Below are 11,614 nucleotides of genomic sequence, written 5' to 3'. Positions count from 1 at the left end.
ACCTCCTAATTCAACTATAGCTAAACAATGAAGAACATTGAATTGATTCCTTGAGATTCTTTTGTATGCACATCCAGTTCTTACTCAGCAGCCAACCAAGAGGAAAGTAGTAAGTAAATCAGAAATAAGTAAGACCTTTCCAATATGTAAACTCAGAAACAGGCTTACCTAGCCTCTACAAGGTTGCATAACAAATATTTAACTGTGAATGCTCTCTTTACATAAACAGATCATTCACTTTCTGTATTGGTCAAACGTACTCACAAAGAAAACAGGAATATTACTCTGGAAATTAAAAAGGAAAATAAAAGTCTTCTGAATCTGAAACGCATGAATTCCTCTGGAAAAATTAATTTGAAGAATAGCATTAGCAAAAATGAAACTAAGGAGGAGATGGCATTTGTCATAGACAATTGTAATATGTACCTCAGATAGCCTTTGTATTTCCTGATGAGGGTAAATTATGTCATCCATTTAGTTTCTTTTCTTGTTCCTCCACTCTCACCTTAATTAAACTGGATCTTCAATAGATACTTATTGAATGTTACTCTGCATATGGCACTAATAAGTTTCTAATAATTATTAAAACATAGTTCCTGCCCTCAAAAAGTTATGAGTTTAACAAAGAATTTCATGGGATATAGAGCAGATGGGACATTACAATTCATGTAATCTAAACCTTTTTATACCGTTGAGAAGATGGCTGAGGGCCAGATAATTTTGAGGACTTACCCATGGCCACCAAAGAGGTAATTACTACACTTGGGATCCACATTCAGCACTGGCAACTTCACAACCAATGCTTGTTTAATGAAACAAAACTACTGGTTTTCTGGTTTGCTCATGCTATTAACTGAAAAAGAAAAAAAAAGATAGATTCCAACGTTATGTGACTCATTAGTCTTTTTTCAACTGTAGTTTTCTTTCCTATGTTCCAACTATTTTTAAAAATATGAAGATTGCATTAAGTAGTGTGTTAGATTTTAAATGTTAACCTATGTTTTGTTTTTTCCACTACTTAAATTTTTAATATTCTCCACAAACTATCATATGTAGGAGGCCAACTAAGTAGAGAAGTTCTAGAAATAGATATTTGAAGCAACAACCTACTGTGAACTACTTTGAGAATTATACACTTAAAAGAATGCCGTCATAATTAATCAACATAGTTTTAGTGATAGTGGGGACATGATTTAGTGAGGATAATACTATACCAACTAATTAACTTTTTTTTTTTTTTTACTGAAACCTAGCATTGGGGAAAGCAGAAAGTTTATGTTCCAAAGAATTATGCCTTAATATAACATTGATTTTACACTCCAAAGATCTACAGATTTGCAGAAGCGTGTATTGCCTTTACAAAAACAAATTTTTTCCCTCCTTCCTTCTCATAAGTTTTTGGGGTGTGTTAAGAATGGGTCTGTCCCAAATTTCATCTTCTTGCCACTAAGTACAAAAGATAATGAGCTTCTCAGTACGAAGTTGGCTCCTACATGATATGACTTATCCTTAGGTTTAGATATTGAAAGACTTTTCAATTTCATAGGACTTGTCTTCCACTAGCATAGCTTTCAGGAACTCATGGACATTATCAAGCCTTGATGAACCACGGGAGGAATCTTTTAATGGAGGGACGTTAATTTTAAAGAGCATAAATTGGGTTCTGAATGAACTCTTGTTAGTAATACTATTGAAGCCCTTCATGTGTTAAGAGGGTTCGGGTAGAAGATATCTAATTTTTCCAAATCTAAGATTTTTGTTGTTCAATGAACTAGTAAAGTAAATATTGGAATTAGGCATAAGTTCTAATTATGCTTTTCTGTAAATGAACTAAATATGTTGCTAAATAGAGTACAAAATTTATGAAAATTCCATGGTCAGAGACAGCAATTAAGACATTCTAGATTCTAATGAAGAAGTTTTTAATCCAGAGTCCATTACATACACATTTATATACACACATATATATATTTATATGTGTATGTATATACATATGTACACATGGATATACATTTATTATATGCATGCATATATCCATAAATGGACATACACATATGTGTTTATGTATAAATGTATACATACATTGTTTTACATGTGTGTGTATACTCAGTGTGTGTGTGTATGTGTGTGTGCATATATATGTATGTGTATATATATGTATATATATATATGTTTTCAAAAATACCATAGCGTTCAAAGACCTAATAGCCCAACTGTTACCTCTGCAAAATAAAATAAAATAAAACCAAAGAGTTAACAGTGATTATAAGCAATGGAAAAAAATTTCCTGTTACACTGAAGGAGATAAACTAGACATGTGTGTTGGGTTCTCTTCTAATGGGACACCCAAGGCAGTGAAACGTTTAAACTTTGACATACATACATACATACATACATACATACACACATATATATGTGTATATATGTGCACTTATAAATATGCAAATGAATATATAAAATATAGGTAGCTATATAATACAGCTTGCTACATATACATAGACACATTTACATAGATGCATGCATGTGTGTATGTGTGTGTGTGTGTGTGTGTGTGTGTGTGTGTGTGGCTAGACAAAGAAACATTCAGTGTGGTGTAGCAACAGTGGTAAGGCATGTTATCTACATTTAATCATAGCTGTATTTATTTTGTTAAATATTTCCCTATAACCTTTTTAGTCTAGTTCGGGCTACCTTTGGGACTATTGCAGGTCACATGTGACCTGTGGACCAAATTTACACCACTGATCTAGTGGGATTACTTTAGTTACCTGATATGAATTCTTGCCAGGCCAACAGAGGCACAGCTGTCTCAAGTTCATTATTTCTGAATTCATTCTTCCCTTCTCCTCTAAAGGAGAGAATTTTATTAATTTATTAATTTTAATTAATTATTAATTTTATACTCCAAAGTTTGTAGTTAACAAAAATCATATATAAATAAATGCTTATAAGATTTTATAGACTATCAGGTCTAAAAGAAAACTTAGAGATCACCTAGTTCAACTTCCTTATTCTTAGAATTGGTAACTTAGTCCAAGTAGCTTTAAGTGACCTGGTCAAAGTCATACAGTTTCAATATACTGACTGCTTCAAGGTAGAAAAGTATAGTAGAATAAGTCTGGGCCTCAGAATTAGGAAAGCTGCATGCTTTTATCTGTCCTGGTCCTCGATATGCGTTATCTCTATCATGCTAAATATTTTTCATTACTTGAAATTAACATTTCATCTCAGTTTTTTTAAAGATTTTCTCTGCAGTTCCCTTTGAATAATTTTTATATTCTCTGTGAAAAAAAGGTGTTAAAGCAAAGGTAAATTTCAAAGCAACTTTTATTTGAATTGTCATTGTTTCCTTCATAAGTTATTCGAGTATCTCAATCAAATCTTATTTTATCAGTCTGATCTTTGAGGGTGTGGAGAAGCAAAAGAAAGTATCTTCTTCATATCATCATATGATTATTACTGTGTAGGCCCCTAGAACATGCCTTTAAAGTGTTAACATCCTCAGAAAGGAAATAAAAATAAGATGTGGTGATATTATAAATACTCCTATTTCTTCAATGCTCATGAACTTTCAGACTGAATCATAAAATCGTATATTTGTTGCTGATTATATTTCCAATAGTGACACTTATAATAAGTAGACATTAGTCACAAAGTTATACATTGATCCAATTAGAGTCACTGAAAAATATCAATATTGGTTCATGGCTGCTTTCCATAATCCAGAATCCTTTTCTCTTTAGACTTTTTCAAAAATTACCAAGACATGATCACTTCTTGTGCATTTTCCCCACAAGTAAAACAGTGAACCCAGATGGAATTTTGTAAAAAAATATTCTATATGAATAAATTGGAAATGAAATGGACAAAAATAAGATAATCACATTAAATGTGAATCTAGGTATTCCATTAACAGAGGCAGTGTGGTAGAGGGAAGAGATCAATTGTACTTGATATCCAAAAACCGAGTGTTAAATCCTGGCTTCACGCTCAATAATTTCTGGGAGAAATAACTAGAAGTTTTAATGAATTTTCAGATCAATATAATGGTGTAGTGCAGTCATGTCAAACTCAAAGAGAAACAGGGGCCACTAATCCTATACATTAGGATCCCTGCAGGCCATATATTGACTTACTTTTAGAATGCAATGTTATCTACATTTTATTGTACTCATATTTATTTTGATAAATGTTTCCCTATAACATTTTAATGTTGTTTGGGCTACCCTAGGGACTGTTGCAGGCCACTTATGGTCTGTGAACCAAATTTGACACCAGTGGTCAAGTGGAATTATTTGAATCACCTGTGATGAATTCTTGCCACCAGGACAAGAGGCACAGCTGTCTGATTCATTCTTTCTGAATTGATTCTTCCCTTCCCTTAGAGTGGGAAGAATTTTTCAGAAAGCATAGCTGCATGAGAGTCATGTGGCAAATATAAAGGCCTAATATTTCCTGACCGTACAATATCTAGGTCTTGCTTCATAAAAGTCATAGACAGACCACTGGCTTTCATGAATTCTTTGTTCTCACACTTCCAGCTATACATGGTGCTTCTTCATCCCTATCTACTATCTTGTAGTAGGAGGAAATGTATACACACATACACACACACACACACACAAACACAAAGAAAAAAGTAACTTTGACAATAACTCTACAATACAGCTAATTTTGTGAAATCTTTTGGAGACTGAAGTGATTTCAAATTGATTATCAAGCATTGCAAATACCACAGAAAATGTCAGATAGAATCTTCACTTTTCAACTTTGTTTTTTAGTATCCTATAGCCAAAATCTTCACATTTTTTATGTTCAGAACAGCAAATATTAAAATGTATAGTTCGAGGAAGGGATATGTGTCAAAAATACTTTCTATTTAAGATTAGAAAACTGTAAGAAACAGCAATGAACTTATGCATGGCTGATGGGTAAAATTAGTTGTCTATGTAATTAGGCTAGAAAAGTTGATATCTATCAAAATATTTCTTGCCATCTCTGCTGAGCATACTGCTAGTTTTTGCAAACATATACACTATTTCTGCCATGAAATTAGAAATTGTCAGTATCTAAAAGGAATAAGGCCAGTATGAAAAGTCATCAGACAAGAAAGAGGATGAATCTTTTCAAGTATGTCACTATTCTGTTTTCATACATCTTGGATAGAGTTTTCCTGTAGCCTGTGTGAGTTATCTAACTGAATTTAGCAGGATGTTGTGATTGTAATCTCTTGTTTGCACACTGGCAGACAAGAATTCTTAGAATAAATGAAGTTAGAGAAAATCATAGGAAAATAAAGAGGAAGGGAATTTGAAAGAATAGATTGACAGAACTGGAAAGGATTTTTGACATTGTTTTGTTCAAGTTCCTAATTTTTCTGATAAGGAAGTTAAGGCTCATAAAAGTGCAGTGATATTTCAAGATGACACACTGTTATTGGCCACTCTAGTGACTGATTTAGAACTTAAAAGCGGGTCTCTTGACTTTTGTTTAGTACAGTGACCTTTCCATATTCCAGATAGATTAATCAATAGATGAACATGTTTTAAATATATATGTATGTGCACATGTAACTATATAAATATATAGCTGTCTATAAATATGCACCTAGATAACCATATCATCTATACTTCCATAATTATCCTTTTACATGTACACACACATATACACATAACCATCTGTCTCTTGCAGAAGCCAAGGGTTCAACTTAATGTGCTCCATTCGGAAAATATTGGTACCTGGAAACATGGTGAGATATATCTATTGGCAGATTAGTAAGCCTGACACCATTTTCAGAAATTCCACCATTAGGATTTAATTCTGTATAGAATACTGTTTTCTGTTAAAAATGCAAATATACCCATGAAGTTTTAAACTTTAAGATATTAGCAAATTAATACGCATAATCATTCATCTCATAATCATTCATCTTATTTATATAGGTTTTCCTCATAAACTACTTCAAGGAAGATTGTTTAAGTACTATTTTCTCTCTTTTTACAAATAAGGAAATTGGGATATTTTCTCAAAGACTTCTACATACAAGACAATCGGTTGGATACTAGGGGAGATTACCAGAATGAAAAACTTAAAGGAAGCTGATCTCAAGGAGTTGACATATTTGGGGTCAGGGTAGGTTAAATGTAAACACAAACTCAAAAAAAATTTTAAGAAACATGAGAATGTTGTATACAGTAACAGCAATATTGTTTCAAGAGCAACTTTGAATGAGTAAGTTATTGTGACTGTTATAAATACCCAAATTGACTATGAAGGGCATATGATGAGGGACACTATCTGCATCCAGATAAAGAACTGATAAATAGAAGTAAGCATAGAAAAATTTTACACACACACACACACACACACACACACACACACACATACGCACACACCTATATGTGTGTAATGGTGGTCATCCCGGGAGAAAGAAAAACAAAATTTTACATGATAACTTTATTGTATATTAAAAGGACTAGCAAGTTGTACATAGCAGATTTGCAGTTTCGAGTGTTGTAATCATCTTTTTATTATACTGTATTATAGAATGCTTGTTTTATTCCATAAATTAGAAATAAAATACATTTTAAAAGATATACGTGTAAATATATGATAAATATGTACTCTCTCTCCTAGTTCTCTTCCATTCTAACATAACCCCTGAGTCATGTGGCTCAGATTAACCCTGGGTTTCTTTGTGAATGATGTTCATACTGAGAATTATTACATAGTACCCCAACCTATTTTAACAACCACAATAACTTTAGTAATCTATAAAGGACACTCCAAAAGAATGAACCAATAGTTGAGGTACATGAAATCTGGAATACAAAAATGGTCAAGCTAAAAATTATTATTCATATATTATGTCACATATTTATATGTAGTTCAGATTTTAATTAATGTTATGAAAAAACGGAGTGAAAAATTTTCCACCTAATGAAAAGGACATTCTTTTGCTTCTCCCACTCCCCTTGGACCACAGAGATTTAGATTGCAGGAGCTGATTACCAGGGCTTTTTGACCTTTGTAAACCATTCATTCAGCTCTGAATCCTTAGCTCCCAGGTGAGCTGAAATCATTTGGGGCCTTTCAGGCTGTCTCCAGGACAGGAGTAGGAATAGCAGAGCCTGTTTCCCATGGTTTCCAAGCTGGTGAAATGCTCCACAAACAGCAGGACTGCTGGCCTACAATATCTAACTGACCACACTGAAGGAGAGCAAAGCAAAACTATAATACTTACACTAAGTGGAATGTGTAGAAAGCAACTGTGGCACTTGCGCCAACCTTTTCAAATTTCTGTTTTTCTGTGTACAAAGCAAGTATAGCAATGATCTGTGCTCCCAAGTTTCTTTGCTCTTTTTTTTAGAATCATATTTAATATTTTATTTTTCTCAAACATGCAAAAACAATTTTAATATTTTTTTCAAATGTTGAATTCCAAATTCTCTCCCTCCCTCTCACCCTACCCCACCCACTTTGAGAGGGCAAACAATTTGACATGGGTTATACATGTGTAGTTATACAAAACAAATGTCAGTATAAAATATCAGTGTAAGTTATTGTGGGAAAAGAACAGATTAAAAAACAAAAAACAAAGAAAGTAAAGAATGAAAATATTTTTGATCTGCATTCAGGCTCTACCAGTTTTTTCTCAGAAAATGGACATCACCTTTCATAATAAGTTCTATGGGAATGTCTTGGAATGAGATCATTGTATTCCTAAGCAACATTGTTATTCATGGCAGATAATCATACAATGTTGCGTTACTGTGTACAATGTGCTCCTGGTTCTGCCCGTTTTACTTTGCATCAGTTCATGTTGTCTTTCCAGGTCTTTCTGAGAGCATCCAACTCACCATTACTTAAAGCACAAGGGTATTTTATTACAATCATATACAACGACTTCTTTAGCCATTCACCAATAGATGGACTTCCCCTCAATTTCTAAATGTTTACTACCGCTAAAAGAGCTGCTATACACGTTTTTGTACACATTGATCCTTTTCCTTCTTGCTTTTTTTTATATCTTTGGAATACATACCTAGGAGTGGTGTTGCTTGATCAAAGGGTAGATCTGGTTTTATAGCCCTCAGGGAATAGTTCCAAATTGCTCTCCAGAATGGTTGAATCAGTATACAACTTCCCCAATAGTACATTGATATTTTATTTTTCCCGCATGCCCTCCAAAATTTATCATTTTTCTTTTCTGTCATAATAGCCAATGTGACAGGTATGAAGGAGTAGCTCAGATTTATTTTAATTTGCATTTCTCTTATCAATAGTGACAGAGCATTTTTTTTCCATATAAATATAGATCTCTTTGATTGCATTGTCTCAAAACTGCCTGTTCATACTCTTTGACCATTTATCAATTGGGGAATTGCCAGGCCTAGAGGCCTGTGTGGGCTACCCGAGTCTTCTTACCTCACCTCCGAGGTCTTCGGCTGGCCAAAACCGGTTGCTCATATGAGAGAAAGGACGTTCCAGAGTCGAACAAGGGTTGAGCTTTATTTCAGGGTCTAGGTTACAAGTGCAGGGGGGTCTTCCTTAGGAGGAAGAGGGGGAGATTTCCTAAGGAGGCTAGGATCTTAAGGGATTGGAAGTAGAAGTACAAGCGGGGAGAGAGGGGGAGGGGAGAGAGGAAAGAAGAAAGCGGAGCCTACTGTCCTCTTGGCTCCTTACGTGCTAAGAGCTTTCAGGCTTCCTCAATCCTACTTAACCTTCAGCCACACAGTTTGCATCTCAATACCGTGCTGTTAGATAACAATAGTGTGCCCAGATCCGGGACCATCTCGAGGGCGGGGAGATCTCTCTCCCGTCACATTTCTCATGGGAAGAGGCAGAATTACTCGAGATAGCTCGGTTCACCTCTATTCCCTGCCGTTTCCTGGGAGGGTCTCGTGAGAGCTCTAAGATTTAGAAGCTCCCACCTTTACCTGCCCGAGACTGTCCACATGGAATTGAGCTTCCAATCCCAACAGGGAATGGCTCTTATTTTTGTAACTTTGACTTAGTTTTCTATATGTTTGAGAATTGAAGTATTTATCAGAGAAACTCACAGTAAAAAAAAAAGTTCATAGTAATGATTTACTATCCTATTTTCCCATTTATCCTACTCTCTCCTTTTACCCCGTCCATTCTCAAAAATGTTTTCTTCTGACTTTTACCTCTCCCAAACAGCCCTCCCTTTTATCAGGTTCCACCCTTATCTTAACCTGCTCTCTTCATGCTTTCCAGTATGGTAAGACAGATTTCTACACCCAACTGATTTTGTATATTATTCCATCTTTGAGCCAATTCTGATAAGAGAAAGGTTCATAGACTCCCCTTCCCACCTCCCCCGTTTTCCCCATCACTATAAAATTTCTTTCAAGCTTCCTCTATATCAGATAATTTATCCCCTAGCACCTCTCCCTTTCCTCTTCTCCTAGAGCATTCTTCTTTCTCAAACTTTAATTTTGTTATTTTAGATGATCATGCCATTACTTTCAACTCACACCTCTGCTTTCTGTCTCTCTCTCTCTCTCTCTCTCTGTCTCTCTCTCTCTATATATAGATATAGATAGATCTATATCTATCTATATCTATATCTGCCTATCTATCTATCTATCTATCTATCTATCTATCTATCTATCTATCTATCTATATCTATGTCTATATCTATCTATCTATCTATCTTTATCTATATCTATATCTATCTATCTATCTATCTTTATCTATATCTATATCTATCTATCTATCTATCTATCTATCTATCTATCTATCTATCTATCTATCTATCTATCTATATATATATATATATATATATATATATATATATATATATATATAGCTAGCTAGCTAGCTAGCTATACATACTACTTCGAGCTACCCTAATGATGAGAAAGTTTCTAGGAGTTTTCAAAGATAATTTCCCCACATAGGAATATAAACAGTTTAACCTTATCAAATCACTTATAACTGCACTTTACTCTTTACCTTTTTATATTTCTTTTGCCTCTTAGATTTGAAAGTAAAATTTTCTACTCAGCTAGGATCTTTTCATCAGTAATACTTGAAAATCCTCTATTTCATTGACAATCCATTTTTTTTTCTATTGGTATACTTAATTATTTAATTAATTTTTAGTTATAAATATTCATTTATATGAGATTGTGATTTCCACATTTTCCCTATCTCTCCCCTCTTCCCACCCCAATAAGGAATGCATTCTGATTACCCCTCCCCCCAGTCTGCTCTCCCTTTTATCTCCCCACACACGTAAGCATCCCCTGTTCCCTTACTTTCTTTTAGGGCAAGATAGATTTCTATACCACATTACCTTTATATCTTATTTCCCAGTTTATGTCTGTTTTTTATGAATTATGAATTATTATGAATTATGAATTATTATATTCCAAGCCTGATGAACTTTTGCTGTAGAAGTTGCTAAATATCGTGTTATCTTGACTGTGACTCCATGATATTTGAATTTTATTTTTGGTTGCTTGCAGTATTTATTCCATCTGTGGTTATAGTCTTCCTGGGGGGTTTTCATTTTATGATTTCTCTCAGGAGGTGATCAGTGAATTCTTCTAATTTCTATTTTATCTCCAGGTTCTATAATATCAGTTTTCCTTGGAAATTTCCTGAAAGATGATCTTTAACCTCTTTTTTATATCATGACTTTCAGGTAGTCCAATAAATCTTAAGTCATTTTTCCTGGATCTATTTTCCAGGTCTGTTGTTTTTATGAAGAGATATCTCATATTTTCTTGACATTCTTTTGATTTTATTTGATTGTTTCTTGTTGTCGCATAAAGTCATTAGCTTCTACTTGCCGAATTCAAACATTTAAGGACTTATTTTTTTTCTAATGAGCTTTTGAACCTCCTCTTCCATTTGGCCAATTCTGATTTGTAAGGAATACTCTTCTCTGAATTTTTGTGCCTCTTTTTATCATTTGGTCAATTATGCTTTTCAAAATATTCTTATCTTTGTGGAATTTTTATGTCTCTTCAATCATTTGACCTATTTTGTTTTCAGTATCTTTTTGTTTCTCCTTTATGATGCTGCTGATTCTTTTCTCTTGATTTTGTTGCATCATTCTCCATCCTCTCCCAATTTTTCCTCTACTTCTCTTACTTGAATTTAAAAATTCTTTTTCTTGAATTCTTCCTTGATCTGTGACTAATTCATATTTTTCTTTGAGGCATGAATTTTGATTGTTGACTTCTTTTGAATGTGTGTTTTGATCTTCCTTGTCAGTGCAATAGCTTTCTATTTTCATATTTTTTTCCATTGTTTGCTCATTTTCCAGCCTATTTCTTGACTTTTAGCTCTATGTTAAAGTGGGGCTGTGCTTACCAAGTGGAGGAGGCACTGTCCTAAGCTTCAGTTTCTTTTGCAGCTGTTTTCAGAGATAATTCTTGGGACCTGTGTTTGGCTCTTCCAAATAGGTATGATCAAGGGAGAGGTGTGCTTACTGTTCTCCTCTGCTGTACATTGATTTGTCAACAACCACAATCATCCTTTTCAACCCTGGAATTGTGATCAGGGTCCCCACTCCCCTGTGTCCAAAAGCTCTGCTGTGCTAATGCTACTTCTTTTACTGGGACTACATCCTAGGACT

This window comes from Notamacropus eugenii, chromosome 1 (genome assembly GCF_028372415.1).
Source record: "Notamacropus eugenii isolate mMacEug1 chromosome 1, mMacEug1.pri_v2, whole genome shotgun sequence".
In the NCBI taxonomy this organism is placed as follows: domain Eukaryota; kingdom Metazoa; phylum Chordata; class Mammalia; order Diprotodontia; family Macropodidae; genus Notamacropus; species Notamacropus eugenii.
Note: the sequence above shows the minus strand (reverse complement) of the source record.